Raw genomic sequence first — 16,835 nt, forward strand, 5'->3', positions numbered from 1 at the left:
TGGCGTTCTACGGATCGGAGCGTGGAATGTCAGGTCCCTTAATCGAGCAGGTAGGTTAGAAAATTTGAAAAGGGAAATGGATAGGTTAAAGTTAGATATAGTGGGAATTAGTGAAGTTCGCTGGCAGGAGGAACAAGACTTCTGGTCAGGTGAATACAGGATTATAAACACAAAGTCAAATAGGGGTAATGCAGGAGTAGGTTTAATAATGAATAGGAAAATAGGAACGCGGGTAAGCTACTACAAACAACATAGTGATCGCATTATTGTGGCCAAGATAGATACGAAGCCCACACCTACTACAGTAGTACAAGTTTATATGCCAACTAGCTCTGCAGATGACGAAGAAATTGAAGAAATGTATGATGAAATAAAAGAAATTATTCAGATAGTGAAGGGAGTCGAAAATTTAATATTCATGGGTGACTGGAATTCGAGTGTAGGAAAAGGGAGAGAAGGAAACGTAGTAGGTGAATATGGATTGGGGCTAAGAAATGAAAGAGTAAGCCGCCTGGTAGAATTTTGCCCAGAGCGCAACTTAATCATAGCTAACACTTGGTTTAAGAATCATGATAGAAGGTTGTATACATGGAAGAACCCTGGAGATACTAAAAGGTATCAGATAGATTATATAATGGTAAGACAGAGATTTAGGAACCAGGTTTTAAATTGTAAGACATTTCCAGGGGCAGATGTGGACTCTGACCACAATCTATTGGTTATGACCTGTAGATTAAAACTGAAGAAACTGCAAAAAGGTGGGAATTTAAGGAGATGGGACCTGGATAACCTGAAAGAACCAGAGGTTGTACAGTGTTTCAGGGAGAGCATAAGGGAACAATTGACAGGAATGGGGGAAAGAAATACAGTAGAAGAAGAATGGGTAGCTTTGAGGGATGAAGTAGTGAAGGCAGCAGAGGATCAAGTAGGTAAAAAGACGAGGGCTAGTAGAAATCCTTGGGTAACAGAAAAAATATTGAATTTAATTGATGAAAGGAGAAAATATAAAAATGCAGTAAATGAAGCAGGCAAAAAGGAATACAAACGTCTCAATAATGAGATCGACAGGAAGTGCAAAATGGCTAAGCAGATGTAAGGATGTAGAGCCTTATCTCACTAGGGGTAAGATAGATACTGCCTACAGGAAAATTAAAGAGACCTTTGGAGAAAAGAGAACCACTTGTATGAACATCAAGAGCTCAGATGGCAACCCAGTTCTAAGCAAAGAAGGGAAGGCAGAATGGTGGAAGGAGTATATAGAGGGTCTATACAAGGGCGATGTACTTGAGGACAATATTATGGAAATGGAAGAGGATGTAGATGAAGATGAAATGGGAGATACGATACTGCGTGAAGAGTTTGACAGAGCACTGAAAGACCTGAGTCGAAACAAGGCCCCCGGAGTAGACAACATTCCATTGGAACTACTGACGGCCTTGTGAGAGCCAGTCCTGACAAAACTCTACCATCTGGTGAGCAAGATGTATGAAACAGGCGAAATACCCTCAGACTTCAAGAAGAATATAATAATTCCAATCCCAAAGAAAGCAGGTGTTGACAGATGTGAGATTACCGAACAATCAGTTTAATAAGCCACAGCTGCAAAATACTAACACGAATTCTTTACAGACGAATGGAAAAACTAGTAGAAGCGGACCTCGGGGAAGATCAGTTTGGATTCCGCAGAAATACTGGAACACGTGAGGCAATACTGACCTTACGACTTATCTTAGAAGAAAGATTAAGGAAAGGCAAACCTATGTTTCTAGCATTTGTAGACTTAGAGAAAGCTTTTGACAATGTTGACTGGAATACTCTCTTTCAAATTCTAAAGGTGGCAGGGGTAAAATACAGGGAGCGAAAGGCTATTTACAATTTCTACAGAAACCAGATGGCAGTTATAAGAGTCGAGGGACATGAAAGGGAAGCAGTGGTTTGGAAGGGAGTAAGACAGGGTTGTAGTCTCTCCCCGATGTTATTCAATCTGTATATTGAGCAAGCAGTAAAGGAAACAAAAGAAAAATTCGGAGTAGGTATTAAAATCCGTGGAGAAGAAATAAAAACTTTGAGGTTCGCCGATGACATTGTAATTTTGTCAGAGATAGCAAAGGACTTGGAAGAGCAGTTGAACGGAATGGATGGTGTCTTGAAGGGAGGATATAAGATGAACATCAACAAAAGCAAAACGAGGATAATGGAATGTAGTCGAATTAAGTCGGGTGATGCTGAGCGAATTAGATTAGGAAATGAGACACTTAAAGTAGTAAAGGAGTTTTGCTATTTGGGGAGCGAAATAACTGATGATGGTCGAAGTAGAGAGGATATAAAATGTAGACTGGCAATGGCAAGGAAAGCGTTTCTGAAGAAGAGAAATTTGTTAACATCGAGTATAGATTTAAGTGTCAGGAAGTCTTTTCTGAAAGTATTTGTATGGAGTGTAGCCATGTATGGAAGTGAAACATGGACGGTAAATAGTTTGGACAAGAAGAGAATAGAAGCTTTCGAAATGTGGTGCTACAGAAGAATGCTGAAGATTAGATGGGTAGATCACATAACTAATGAGGAGGTACTGAATAGGATTGGGGAGAAGAGGAGTTTGTGGCACAACTTGACCAGAAGAAGGGATCGGTTGGTAGGACATGTTCTGAGGCATCAAGGGATCACCAATTTAGTATTGGAGGGCAGCGTGGAGGGTAAAAATCGTAGGGGGAGACCAAGAGATGAATTCACAAAGCAGATTCAGAAGGATGTAGGTTGCAGTAGGTACTGGGAGATGAAGAAGCTTGCACAGGATAGAGTAGCATGGAGAGCTGCATCAAACCAGTCTCAGGACTGAAGACCACAACATCAACAACAATCATTACACACTACTGTTCCAAGACATTCTTTAGCCACTTCTAGTACTGTGTCCCTGCACCTTGTCCATTCCTTTCCCAATGACTGTAATTGACTACATTCAACTAACTGGTACCTTTCTGACATCACTGTTATGTGCTTGTGCCTGATTTCCTTATCCTGAAGTTTCTCCACTCTTATCCTCCTACATATGGACCTGACCTCCTGCACTTTCGGCCTCACAATACCGATTTCACTGCAGATTAAACAGTGATCAGTGTCATCAAAGAATCCCCTGAATACACGTGTGTCCCTCACAGCCTTCCGGAATTCCTGATATGTTATTATATAGTCAATGACAGATCTGGTTCCCCTGCCTTCCCAAGTATATCGGTGAATGTTCTTATGTTTAAAAAAGGAGTTTGTGATTCACTAATTTCATGTATAAAAATTAAGGTTGTATCTCATGATTTGAAGGTTACTGAGAAGCTAATACTTTTCTTTATGTAAAGATAAAAACATTTAGCATCACTCAGGCATATATTTATGATTAAAGCAAGTAACAGCTTGCAACATCACTGGGTAAGTGATCAAAATAATTTTTTCAGCTTTATGGACACTTCTTTGTCCTAAAGACAACCTTAATGTGGAGTAATGAATGTTATTTATCCTTCTGGTACTGTAATTGTGAATGTCGTTGTTCCTTTTGAAATGTAGTGGATTATTTACAAAAAACTTCATGAGGGCGTAAAGCAGTTGTTAGAACGCTCAACTCGTTAAATCGATGTCTATACGATAATGATGGATGGGCACCACATACTATTACTTTACTTTTTTGCACACTGAAGACTTCCATTCCTATAGATGAGTTACCCCAGAATTTTATTATTCCATATGACATTATAGAATGAAAATATGCAATATAACTCAGTTTTCAGAATTTTTTCCTCCCCTAAGATTTTCAATGATTCTAATCGAAAATGTGAGCAACTAAGTTGTTGTAGGAGTTCTATTTCTTTTTTTCAGTTTAAATTCTCATCAATAAGGACCCCACAGCATTTTAAAGTTTCCGCATTATTTATTATTTCCTCGCCCTGTGTTACACTTATCAGTGGTGTAGTACCTCTAGATAAGCAGAACTGAAAATGTTGTGTCTTTTTAAACTTGAGGGTGCGACCAGACAAAACCAATCAATGACATTTTTAAGAAATTTGTTAACCATTTACCCTGTTTCTGTACATATGCTTGGATTGATTATAGTACCAGTGCCATCTGCAAAAAGAACTAATTCTGTTTGTTGTACACTAGACATATGTGAGAAACAGTAGGGGAGCTAAGACTTAACGTTGGGGAAACCCATACGTGATTTGTCACCAGACAGAATTATGTCCCTGTACTATATCGCTTGAATTGCTAAGTACAACTTCCTGTATTCTTTTGATTAGATATAATATTATCCATTGGTTGGCTATATCATCAATCACATATAACGTCCATTTATTTAGGAGAATACTGTGATTAACAATCAAATGGTTAGAGAGGTCGCAGACATTACCAGCTGGTATTATTTAATGCTTGTAAAGTGTGGTAAGGGAACGCTTAAATAGCATTCTCAGTAGAGCAACTCTACTGAAACCCAAACTGTGATATGTTAAGGATCCTACTGTTGATAAGGTGAGACACATTCGAGAAGACATCATTTTCTCAAAAATTTTGGAGAATGATATCAGCAACGAAACAGAAAGTTACTTAAATCTGTCTTATCAGCTTTCTTAAAGAGGGGTTTGAAAACGGAATATTTCCATCTCTCTGAAATGATGCCTTGAGCTAGTGATGCATTACATATTTCAGGTGAGAGTGGGCATATTACATAGGAATAAATTTTTAGTACTCTATTGAAAACACCGTCAAAACCAGATGAGCTTTTATTTTTGAGAGAGAGTGTAGTTTTCTTAATTTCAGGAGGAGAAGTTGGTGATACATTCATATGACTGAATTTTGTTAATACACTTTCAACATACTGCTGTGATTTTGCACTTGAACTGTTTGCCATATGCTTTCTACTATATTTAAGAAATGAGTATCAAATGCATTTGCTACCCGTGTCTCATTACTCTCGTTTCACTACATTCCATGTAGCCTTAAGTCTGTTGTCGGAAATACTGATTTCTGACATTATGTGCATGTTTCTTGACTTTCAATAAGGTTTCTTAGTAATACTGAGTAGTTTTTAAAGAGTGCAACTACAGCAAACATCCCTCCTAGTTTTGCCAAAAGATACATTTCCCTTTAATCCCTGTAGCGATCCATGGTTTTTTACATGGATGTTTCATGTCGTTTCTGTTTAGTTTACGCGGAAAGCTATTTTGAAATACCGATGTGAATCTGTCATTGAATAGATTGAATTGTATGTTAACATTTTGTTCATCATAAATTACATCTCATGTAATCTTCTATAAATTATTCTTAAATCATTTTTCCTGGAATCATTAATTATTCTGATTTCCTCTGAGAATTATTCATACTGTAAGACGCTATATTATTTATCCTAACTAACTGTGAATCATGATCAAAGAGAGCATTTGCTATTGGGTAAACAGTTACTTTCTTGCTCTGAACTCCGTGAAAGAAGACGTTACCAATTATGGTACTACTGTCTTTATCCACCTGTGTTGGAAAGTTCATTACTGACACCAAATTGTAGGATCCAAATAAGGCGTCCACATCATTTTTCTTATCAGAGTCCTTTACAAAATCTGCGCTGAAGTCACTGCAGATTATTAACTGCTTGCTGCTGTGTGAAGATAACACAGTAAGGAATCCAGATTCTTCATAAATTGGTCAAAATTTCAAATTGGGGATCTATATACAGTTACAATTAAAAGTGAAACATTTTCAGCATTAATTCACAAGCACACATTTCTGTTTGTTGGTCACTACCAAATCAACTTGTGCCGATGTTTTGAACTCGTGTTCTGTCTTAATGTATGAAACAGCTCCTCCTTTTCCCATGTTTTTTCTACGTGAGTAAGCTGTAATGGTATGATCTTTTATTTGTAACTTACCTAATCCTGTTGTTATGTGGTGCTCAGGCAGGCACAGGATGTCTATCTTTTCAGACCTCTCTAAATTTTCCAAAGAGACAGGAAGCTCTTCTACCTTATTACTCAATCCTCTAATATTTTGATGAACTGAGCTTACCTTGCTTTTCTGTGCATTATTATGCATTTTGTGCGGGTCTTCTGTTATTTTCACTTCTTTCAAAACAGGGTGCCTGAATCCTGATTCTAACCTAAAAAGGCGCCTCTCTGAGACCAGTAACCATACAGACTTTGTAACGTGTGATGGGGACCCCCGTATATTATCTGCAAGAAGTTCAGCCAGCCTATCTTTCCCTCTCTTATTCACACGTAGGCCACTTCTAGTGAGCTCCCATTTCCCAATTATACCAACTTTCACTGCACTACTATATCACATTTCCCTTCAGTCAGCAGGTGGACTGCTGGTTGTTCTTGGGAACTCAAGAGCGACTTCTTGCGCTAATTTCATGTAATCTTTTTATAACCCTCTCCGCAATTCCCTATAGTCCTTGTCTGTCAGTTTATGAGGCCTGACTGGTCGTGGTTTATCTGTGGTTGTTTCATCGTCTTTTCACTTCACCACCAAATCACCAGCAGTAGACTTGGGGAGCTGTAGAAGGGTTAAAATGTCCCTGATGGATCTGTTACTCAGGTGACACCCAGTAATAGTGCATCAGTCCATCGTTCCTCAGAAACGACTTGTAATTAAATTGCATTTCGAAGGAGTATACATGGAAGAATCCTGGAGATACTAAACGGTATCAGATAGATTATATAATAGTAAGACAGAGATTTAGAAACCAGGTTTTAAATTGTGAGACATTTCCAGATGCAGATGTGGACTCTGACCACAATCTTTGGTTATGATCTGTAGATTAAAATTGAGGAAACTGCAAAAAGGTGGGAATTTAGGAAATGGGTTAAACTGACTAAACCAGATGTTGTACAGAGTTTCAGGGAGAGCATAAGGGAACAATTGACAGGAATGGGGGAAAGAAATACAGTAGAAGAAGAATGAGTAGCTCTGAGGGATAACGTAGTGAAGGCAGTAGAGGATCAAGTAGGTAAAAAGACGAGGGCTAGTAGAAATCCTTGGGTAACAGAAGATATATTGAATTTAATTGATGAAAGGAGAAAATATAAAAATGCAGTAAATGAAGATGGCAAAACGGAATACAAACGTCTCAAAAATGAGATCGACCGGAAGTGCAAAATTGCTAAGCAGGGATGGCTAGAGAACAAATGTAAGGATCTAGAAGCCAGTATCACTAGGCGTAAGATAGATATTGCTACAGGAAAATTAAAGAGACCTTTGGACATAAGAGAACCACTTGCATGAACATCAAGAGCTCAGATGGAAACCCAGTTCTAAGCAAAGAAGGGAAAGCAGAAAGGTGGAAGGAGTATATAGAGGGTCTATACAAGGGCGATGTACTGGAGGACAATATTATGGAAATGGAAGAGGATGTAGATGAAGATGAAATGGGAGATATGATACTGCGTGAACAATTCGATAGAGCACTGAAAGACCTAAGTCGAAACAAGGCCCCTGGAGTAGACAACATTCCATCAGAACTACTGACGGCCTCGGGAGAGTCAATCCTGACAAAACTCTACCATCTGGTGAGCAAGATGTATGGAACAGGCGAAATACCCTCAGACTTCAAGAAGAATATAATAATTCCAATCGCAAAGAAAGCAGGTGTTGACAGATGTGAAAATTACCGAACTATCAGTTTAATAAGTCACAGCTGCAAAATACTAACGCGAATTCTTTACAGACGAATGGAAAAACTAGTAGAAGCCGACCTCGGGGAAGATCAGTTTGGATTCCGTAGAAATGTTGGAACACGTGAGGCAATACTGACCCTACGACTTATCTTAGAAGCTAGATTAAGGAAGGGCAAACCTACGTTTCTAGCATTTGTAGACTTAGAGAAAGCTTTTGACAATGTTGACTGGAATACTCTCTTTCAAATTCTGAAGGTGGCAGGGATAAAATACAGGAAGCGAAAGGCTATTTACAATTTTTACGGAAACCAGATGGCAGTTATAAGAGTCGAGGGACATGAAAGGGAAGCAGTGGTTGGGAAGGGAGTGAGACAGGGTTGTAGTCTCTCCCCGATGTTATTCAAACTGTATATTGAGCAAGCAGTAAAGGAAACAATGGAAAAATTCGGAGTAGGTATTAAAATCCATGGAGAAGAAATAAAAACTTTGAGGTTCGCCGATGACATTGTAATTCTGTCAGAGACAGCTAAGGACTTGGAAGAGCAGTTGCACGGAATGGATGGTGTCTTGAAAGGAGGATATAAGATGAACATCAACAAAAGCAAAACGAGGATAATGGAATGTAGTCGATTTAAATCGGGTGATGCTGAGGGAATTAGATTTGGAAATGCGACACTAAAGTAGTAAATGAGTTTTGCTATTTGGGGAGAAAAATAACAGATGATGGTCGAAGTAGAGAGGATATAAAATGTAGACTGGCAATGGCAAGGAAAGCGTTTCTGAAGAAGAGAAATTTGTTAACATCGAGTATAGATTTAAGTGTCAGGAAGTCATTTTTGAAAGTATTTGTATGGAGTGTAGCCATGTATGGAAGTGAAACATGGACGGTAAATAGTTTGGACAAGAAGAGAATAGAAGCTTTCGAAATGCTACGGAAGAATGCTGAAGATTAGATGTTTAGATCACATAACTAATGAGGCAGTATTGAATAGGATTGCGGAGAAGAGAAATTTGTGGTACAACTTGACTAGAAGAAGGGATCGGTTGGTAGAACATGTTCTGTGGCATCAAGGGATCACCAATTCAGTATTGGAGGGCAGCGTGGAGGGTACAAATCGTAGAGGGAGACCAAGAGATGAATACTCTAAGCAGATTCAGAAGGATGTAGGTTGCGGTAGGTACTGGGAGATGAAGAAGCTGGCACGGGATAGAGTAGCAGGGAGAGCTGCATCAAATCAGTCTCAGGACTGAAGACCACAACAACAACAAGGCGTATTGTCTCAGTTGACTAGATTCGTGATTTCTTGTCAGAGAGGTCACACAGTTCGCACCGAATTTTACGGATATAAGACGATTTTTCTTTGGAATAAGTGCCTCCAAAATTCAGGTTCGTCTTATACCCGTAATTAACATAAAAATGTCCATTGTTTGAGTTAAAAATCCCGTCAGTCTTAAAAATGGCCAAATATTCGATGCGGCCAGAACCTATCTCTATCTGGCAACACTGGATTCAACTGACAGCATCCGTGTAAGGACGCGACAAACATGAGTTGTGGGGATTGACAAGCTTGCTAACACTCTCCCCCTCCTGCCCCGCCATCAAAAACCCAGAACACTAACATATGATGTGTCATTGCAGTCTACGATGCCAGTGAACCTGAATGTAATTTGTGGTATCGGTAACGCCGCAGTGTTTTTGTTCGTAGCTAATTTCGTAGCGGAAAAAATGAAAATATTCGTATGAAGCAGGCTGTAAATCGAAAGTAATAGCATATGGCGAAGAACGTGGAAACAGAGCAGCATTTCGGCCCTCCACCAACAGAAAAAACCATTCGCGATTGGCGGGCTAGCAAAGAAGAACGGATAAAAATTAGGAAGACTAAATGTGAAAATAGAAGACAATGTAAAATGTCCCAAAACTAGAAGATGATGTATTGAAATGGATTCAAGGACACCGTCAAAATGGTAGTGGAATCAATACAAAAATGATTCAGATACACGCTACAACGGAACTTAACAAACTTTAAGTGTGGAGTTTATTAGTGCTACAGGTTTATGAAGCGTCATAAACTTAACATGCGAACTAAAAGCAAAATATCTCAGAAAATGGCGCAGCAGTACGAAGAGAAAATACCATCTTTCCGTTGCTTTGTTAATCATCATCGAAAGAAAACCGGCACGGAACGAAGCCAAATAGCGAATATGGATGAAACTCCTCTTACATTTGATGTGCACTGTAACGGAACCTTTGCTATAATAGGCGCTAAAACTGTCACTAAAAAAACAAGTGGACATGGAAGAATTCACCACACTGTTGTCCTTTCATGTTGTGCTGACCGTACTAAACTTAACCCAACGAGCACTTTCGAGTGCAAAACAATGCCAAAACCTTTTGAAATACTACCAAGTATTGATGTTCATGTGCATGACAAGGGTTGGATGGACGAGGCTGGTATGAAATTAGGGATTAATAAAGTGTGGGAGAAAAGTAAAGGTGCTTTATTGAAGAAGAGTTCTCTTCTAGTGCTAGATCAGTTTAGCAGTCATTTGAAAAATATGTGAAAGACATTGAGAAAGGGAAATACAGAGCTTGCTGTTATTCCGGAATGACTTACTTCACAACTGCAGCCTCTTGGTGCATCGATAAATAAACCATTTAAAGTGTATATGAGAAGTGGTGGAACAAATGGATGATGGATGAAACCCAATATGAATTCACCACGAAGGGAGCTTTAAAACACACAAGTGTGTCGTTGGATAAAACAGTCGTCGTCTAGAGTGAGAGAAGACATCATGGTTAAATATTTCAAGAATCGCGGTATAAGCAACGCTCTTGATGGCCGTGAAGACCATCTTATGTATGAAGAGGACAACGATGACTACGAAGAGGAAGAAGAACAATAAAAAGAAGATGAAACGTCGCCTTTGAACAATTATACAAGAGACTGTCCTTAAACTGATACCCAATATTTTTAGCGCAACGCAATCTGACTTTCAATAATCCCTACAAAAGAATGGCCCTGACTAACATTAACCTATACGTTACACAAATCACTTACCTCACAAAAATCTTGGTTACTCGAACTACTGCAATACAGCGAGCGCCACTACTGCCAGATTCAAAGTACTGAAGGCACTAACTACTGATAGGCATAGTTAGCAAATGAAAGATTTTGATAGAGAACAAACACTGTATTTACCTTAATAGTCATATTATATATAGCAGTTCATGACAAATTTCAAAACTCCGCCATCTCTCTCTCCCAACATCCACCACTGCTGGCGGCTCACCTCCAACTGAGCAACGCTACGCGCTGTTCACAGCCAGCTGCCTAACACTACAATGGCGAGTATTACAACAATGCAAAGCAGCCACAGACTGCACACAGCACAGCCAGTGATTTTCATACAGAGGTGGCGTTACCAATAAAAAAAACCTAAACAGCCTACTTACAAAGAATAAAGTTCAGATGAAGATTTTCAAGGAATTTAAAGGTCAGTTAGGTTTTATAAATTAATAATTTTTTTAGTCTGGCTTGGTAGTCTAATAATAAAATTTGTAAAAATGTTATTTTAAAAAATTTCTTAAAAATTAAGGTGTGTCTTATATTCCGTACCGCTCGGGGTAGCCGTGCGGCCTTTGGCGTCTTGCCATGGTTCGCGCGGCTCCCTCTGTCGGAGGTTCGAGTCCTCCCTTGGGCATGGGTGTATGTGTTGTCCTTAGCGTAAGTTAGTTAAGTTACATTAAGCAGTTTGTAAGGCTAGGGAGCGATAACCTCATAGAACTTACCACAAATTTCCAAGAAATATAGTCCGTAGCGTCTTATCGTCCGTAAAAATACGGTAATAACTGACGAAAAGTCATTGAGTAACACAGAACTAACATCTGGTGTTCCCCAAGGAAGTATTATAGGCCCTGATCTACATAAATGATTAGGAGACAGTCTGAACAGTCCTCTTAGAATGTTTGTAGATGAGGCTGTCATTTACTGTCATGTAAGGCCGTCAGATGATCTAAACGAAATGCAAAATGATTTAGACAAGAATTCGGTGTGAAAAGTGTCAATTGAATCTGTATCATGAAAAGTGTGAAGTCATCCACACTAGCACTAAACGAAATCCACCAAATTTCAGTTACAAGATAAATCACACAAATCTAAATTCTCAACTAAATACCTATGGATTACAATTATGTATAACTTAACTAGGAACGATCACATAGATAATGTTGTGGGGGAAAGCAAACAAAAGACTGATGTTTATTGGCAGAACACTTAGAAAGCGTAACGGGTGTACTAAATAGACTACTTACACTACGCTTATCCGCCCTCTTCAGGAGTACTGCCATGCGTTGTGGGTTCCGCATCAGATAGGATTGACGGAGGACATCGACATTGCTCAAAGAAGGGCAGTACGGGATGGAGTACCAGGGACATGATATATGGATTGGGATGTCAGTCCTTAAAACAAAGGCGGTTTTTGGCTACGGCAGGACCTTCTCATGAAATTTCAATCACCAACTTTCTCCTCAGAGTGTGAAAATATTTTGTTGGCCCCACCTACATAGGGAGAAGTGGCCATCACAATGAAGTAAGAGAAAGAAGAGTTCGCACGGAAAGATTTAAGTCTTCGCTTTCCCGCGCTGTTCGAGGGTGGAACGGTGCAACAATAGCTCAAAGGTGGTTCGATGAACCCTCTGCCAGGCAGTCAATTGTGATTTACAGAGTAATCTTGAAGATGTAGATGTACTTACGAAATCACAGAGGTATCTTGACCCTCTCATTTTTCTGTTACTGGTTCTCCTTTTTGAAAAAAAAAATCAGTATGCCCAGTCTGCTTTTACACCGACGGTTCCGTCTTTGGTGACATCTTCTGTTCAGTTCTGCATTACTTAAGGGGTCCGGGTACTTCCAATAGTCTAACCTTTGGCAGTTTCGTAATTGTCTCGCTGCGCGTAGCGTGTCATAACTGCTTCCTTTGGAGCGAAACGCAGAACGTGTGTGACTTAGTTTGTAGGTCTGTTAGAAGTAATTTTTGCCGAGTGACCTTGTAAGACGCCGCTGCTCGGCGCAGCGCCACAGGTCGCTGTTGGAGACTCGCCGTGGGCCTAACGAGACAGCGGCTGTGGCAGCGAGCACTCAGTAGGCGGCGCCTCTCCTCACGCCGGAAGCCGCGGATCGGCTTCTCCGGCGGCAAAAAACCAGCCCGCCGTATCGGCTGTCGCCTAACGCACTCTCCCCCGTTCCGTACAGTCTGCGCGCAGCCAAAACAAATTGGAAGCCTCGCTGGAACAGTCGCCGGCGTCCCAAGAATGTAACACTTGAGATAGGCTGCACGTGCGGAACTGCGTTGTCCAGCTACTGTTTCTTTCTACTCTGTCCATTCAGATTCAATATTTCTTCATTCATGGTGTAATGTCTCTTGCAGCGGTCTCTCCGCGATATTTACAGAAATTTTATAAATCATATAACTCAGTACATATCTCGAAATATCTCTTCTTATCTTACCGGTTATCAAGGCAAAGTAGTTTCAAGCCCAATTATTCCTTGGAGCGTCCATTTACTCCATGGAATAGCTTCTCTGCTATCTATGTTTTTCTCTTAGGAAAAAGAATAGAGGACTTCTTGCCGATTAGTCGTAAAAGAAGGATGAATATGTATGTATTGTTGAGCTAGTCGCCATCTTGATGAGATTCTGTATGAGAAGGAATTTAATACATGAACTAAACTAAAGTAAGCGTGTTCGCGTATTATTTAACGGATTATTATTATTGACAGTGTCTGCTTACTACGCTGTGTTGCACGGGATCAGTGGGGAACGTCTGGTTTACACTGGACGAACCTGCCGTTTTGTATGCTCAAGATATCCAGTTACTTCAAATAAATAGGCTAACACGGTCTTACCAGCAGATCTCCGGTCTTCCCCATGAGATCACCGAAAGTTAATAATTATTACAAATGTTTCCAGGAGATCGACTGACAATTTTCGTCGCACCGAGACTTCGAAATTGCTTCACTGCCTTATGGAATTTAAGTTAAGCTTAATTTAATCAGGATAGAACAGTATTGAACTGTGTGAATGTGATAAGCCTGCTTTGTGAATGAAAATTCCGTTAATATACGCATGTTTTTACTATCCTGATCAGTGAAGCTAAATCAGGCCGGTGTGAGAGAGGTTTTTAAATTTTAGATCCCATACAAAAAATATATTAAAATGAGTTCACTGCCGGAGGGACATTCTTCCCCTGCAAGTTCAGGACTTCTAATAATTTCCGGGTATGCAACCGGATGCAGTCGACATTCTGTCACGATATTTATGCCCAGAGACGTCCGGCCATCATCAGGTGAGTATACAACTGCTAAAGAGCCCAGGTGGAGTCGCGGTATTTATGCCGAATCTCGCGCATGCGAAATGTACTGGCATCCGACAGATCATGCTTCAGGTGTTGACATGCGCGGCAGAACCGATTTGTACGTGCTGCCCTAGTGGTCAAAGTAAAAGATCGTCTAGTCACTGAGTACCGAATGACGTGTCGATTCCGCTGTGATTGTATAATTTTAATAACAGGATTCCAATTTTTATCCAGCTGAAAGCCGTTGTCACGATTTATAAGATTGTCGGCAAGACGTATTTCCACTGATTCTTTGATTACGGAATCCCAAAATCCGGAAACCGGAGTACCAGTACCACTAACACTCTATGGTCTTCCCAAGATACACAAGGATGGTGCCCCACTACGATTAGTAATGAATAATATTGGTGCTGCGACCTATTCTACAGCAAAATCTCTGGCCTCAGTACTAAAGTCGTATGTGGGTAAGTGTTGCCACCATATACATAATTCCGAGGATTTTGTCAGTCGCTTGAAGGAAGTCAAGCTTAGCAGCTCGGATTTATTAGTCAGCTTTGATGTGATCTCACTTATTACCAAAGTGCCTTTAATGGAATCGTTACATCTTATTGGTAACTTATTCAGTGCAGAACTGACGGCCTTGTTTGAACATATACTCTCCTCAACGTACGTTTTATTCAATGACGAATTCTTTGAACAAACAGACGGCGTCGCCTTGGAGAGCCCTTTGTCCCCTGTGGTAGCTAATCTTTTTATGGAGGATTCTGAGGAGAAAGCACTTGAGTCTAATATTTTAAAGCCTATGGTCTTCTGGCGGGACGTACATGATACTTTTGTTGTATGGCCTCGTGGCAGACAGGAACTGGAAAAATTCCTTCATCACTTAAACTATTACATGAGAACATCATATTCACGATGGAGATTGAAAAAGATGGCACTTTACCATTTCTAGACGTGCTAGTACGACGTAAAAATGATGGGTCATTAGGACAATCTGTGTACAGGAAACCGACTCACATAGGTCTGTATCTCCAGGCGTCAAGCTGCCATCACCCTGCACAAACAGCCGGTGTTCTCAGTACCTTAATACATCGAGCGCACATAATATCGGATGATGAAAACCTCCACGCAGAATTAGAACACCTGGAGAAGCTTTTTAAAGAGAATGGCTACACTTCACGCCAAATAAGGAAGGCCATGCGCGACTGCCATAACAAGGAGCAACTTTCTGAGGACGCTGATGACGACAATAAATCAACTGCGTTCCTTCCATACGCCGGGAATGTGTCGTCGAAAATAGGCAGATTACTGAAGAAAAATAAAATCAAGGTTTCCTTCCGTCTGTAAGGTCTCTTGCAGCGGTCTCTCCGCGATATTTTCAGAAATTTTATAAATTATATAACTCAGTACATATCTCGAAATATCTCTTCTTATCTTACCGATTCCTAAACTTTAATATACGATGATTATCAATGCAAAGTAGTTTGAAGCCCTATTATTCCTTGGAGCGTCCATTTTCTCCATTGAATAGCTTCTCTGCTATCTATGTTTTCTCTTATGAAAAGAATGAAGGAGATCTTGCCGATTAGCCGTGAAAGAACGAATATGTATATGTATGTATTGTTGAGCTAGTCGCCATCTTTATGAGATTCTGTATGAGAAGGAATTTAGTACATGAACTAAACTAAAGTAAGTGTGTTTGCGCATTATTTAACTGATTATTATTGACAGTGTCTACTTACTACGCTGTGTTGCACGGGATCAGTGGGGAACGTCTGGTTTACACTGGACGAACCTGCCGTTTTGTATGCTCAAGATATCCAGCTTATTACTTTCAATAGATGGGCTAACACGGTCTTACCAGCAGATCTCCGGTCTTCCCCATGAGATCACCGAAAGTTAATCATTATTACAAATGTTTTCAGGAGATCGACTGACAATTTTCGTCGCACCGAGACTTCGAAATTGCTTCACTGCCTTATGGAATTTAAGTTAAGCTTAATTTAATCAGGATAGAACAGTATTGAACTGTGTGAATGTGATAAGCCTGCTTTGTGAATGAAAATTCCCTTAATATACGCATGTTTTTTACCATCCTGATCAGTGAAGCTAAATCAGGCCGATGTGAGAGAGGTTATTAAATTTTAGATCCCACAAAAAATATTAAACGTCCACCAGCAAAGAACTGGGCCACGGTTGGATCCGTTAAAGACGATTTACAGCTGAAGAAAGCAGGCGTCTACAAAATTCCCTGTGAATGTGGCCCAGCATATACTGGCCAGACGACAAGAACTGTCCATGAACGATGTACAGAATGTGAAAGATACACCCGTCTGCGGCAACCGTCAAAATGGGCGGTAGCAGAGCACTGTATTTCTTTGGGACAATTCAGTGGAATACAAACAAAAATTTTAGCTCCGGTTTCCGGATTTTGGGACTCTGTAATCAAAGCATCAGTGGAAATACGTCTTGCCAACAATCTTATAAATCGTGAAAACGGCTTTCAGCTGGATAAAAATTGGAATCCTTTTATTAAAATTATACAATCACAGCGGAATCGACGACGTCATTTGGTACTCAGTGACTAGACGATCTTTTACTTTGACCACTAGGGCAGCACGCACAAATCGGTTCCGCGGCGCATGTCAACACCTGAAGCATGATCTGTAGGATGGCAGTACATTTCGCATGCGCGAGATTCGGCATAAATACCGCGACTCCACCTGGGCTCTTCAGCAGTTGTGTACTCACCTGATGATGGCCGGACGTCTCTGGGCCGAAATATCGTGGCAGATTGTCGACGGGATCCGGCTGCATACCCGGAAATTATTAGAAGA

Source organism: Schistocerca nitens, chromosome 2 (assembly GCF_023898315.1).
Source record: "Schistocerca nitens isolate TAMUIC-IGC-003100 chromosome 2, iqSchNite1.1, whole genome shotgun sequence".
In the NCBI taxonomy this organism is placed as follows: domain Eukaryota; kingdom Metazoa; phylum Arthropoda; class Insecta; order Orthoptera; family Acrididae; genus Schistocerca; species Schistocerca nitens.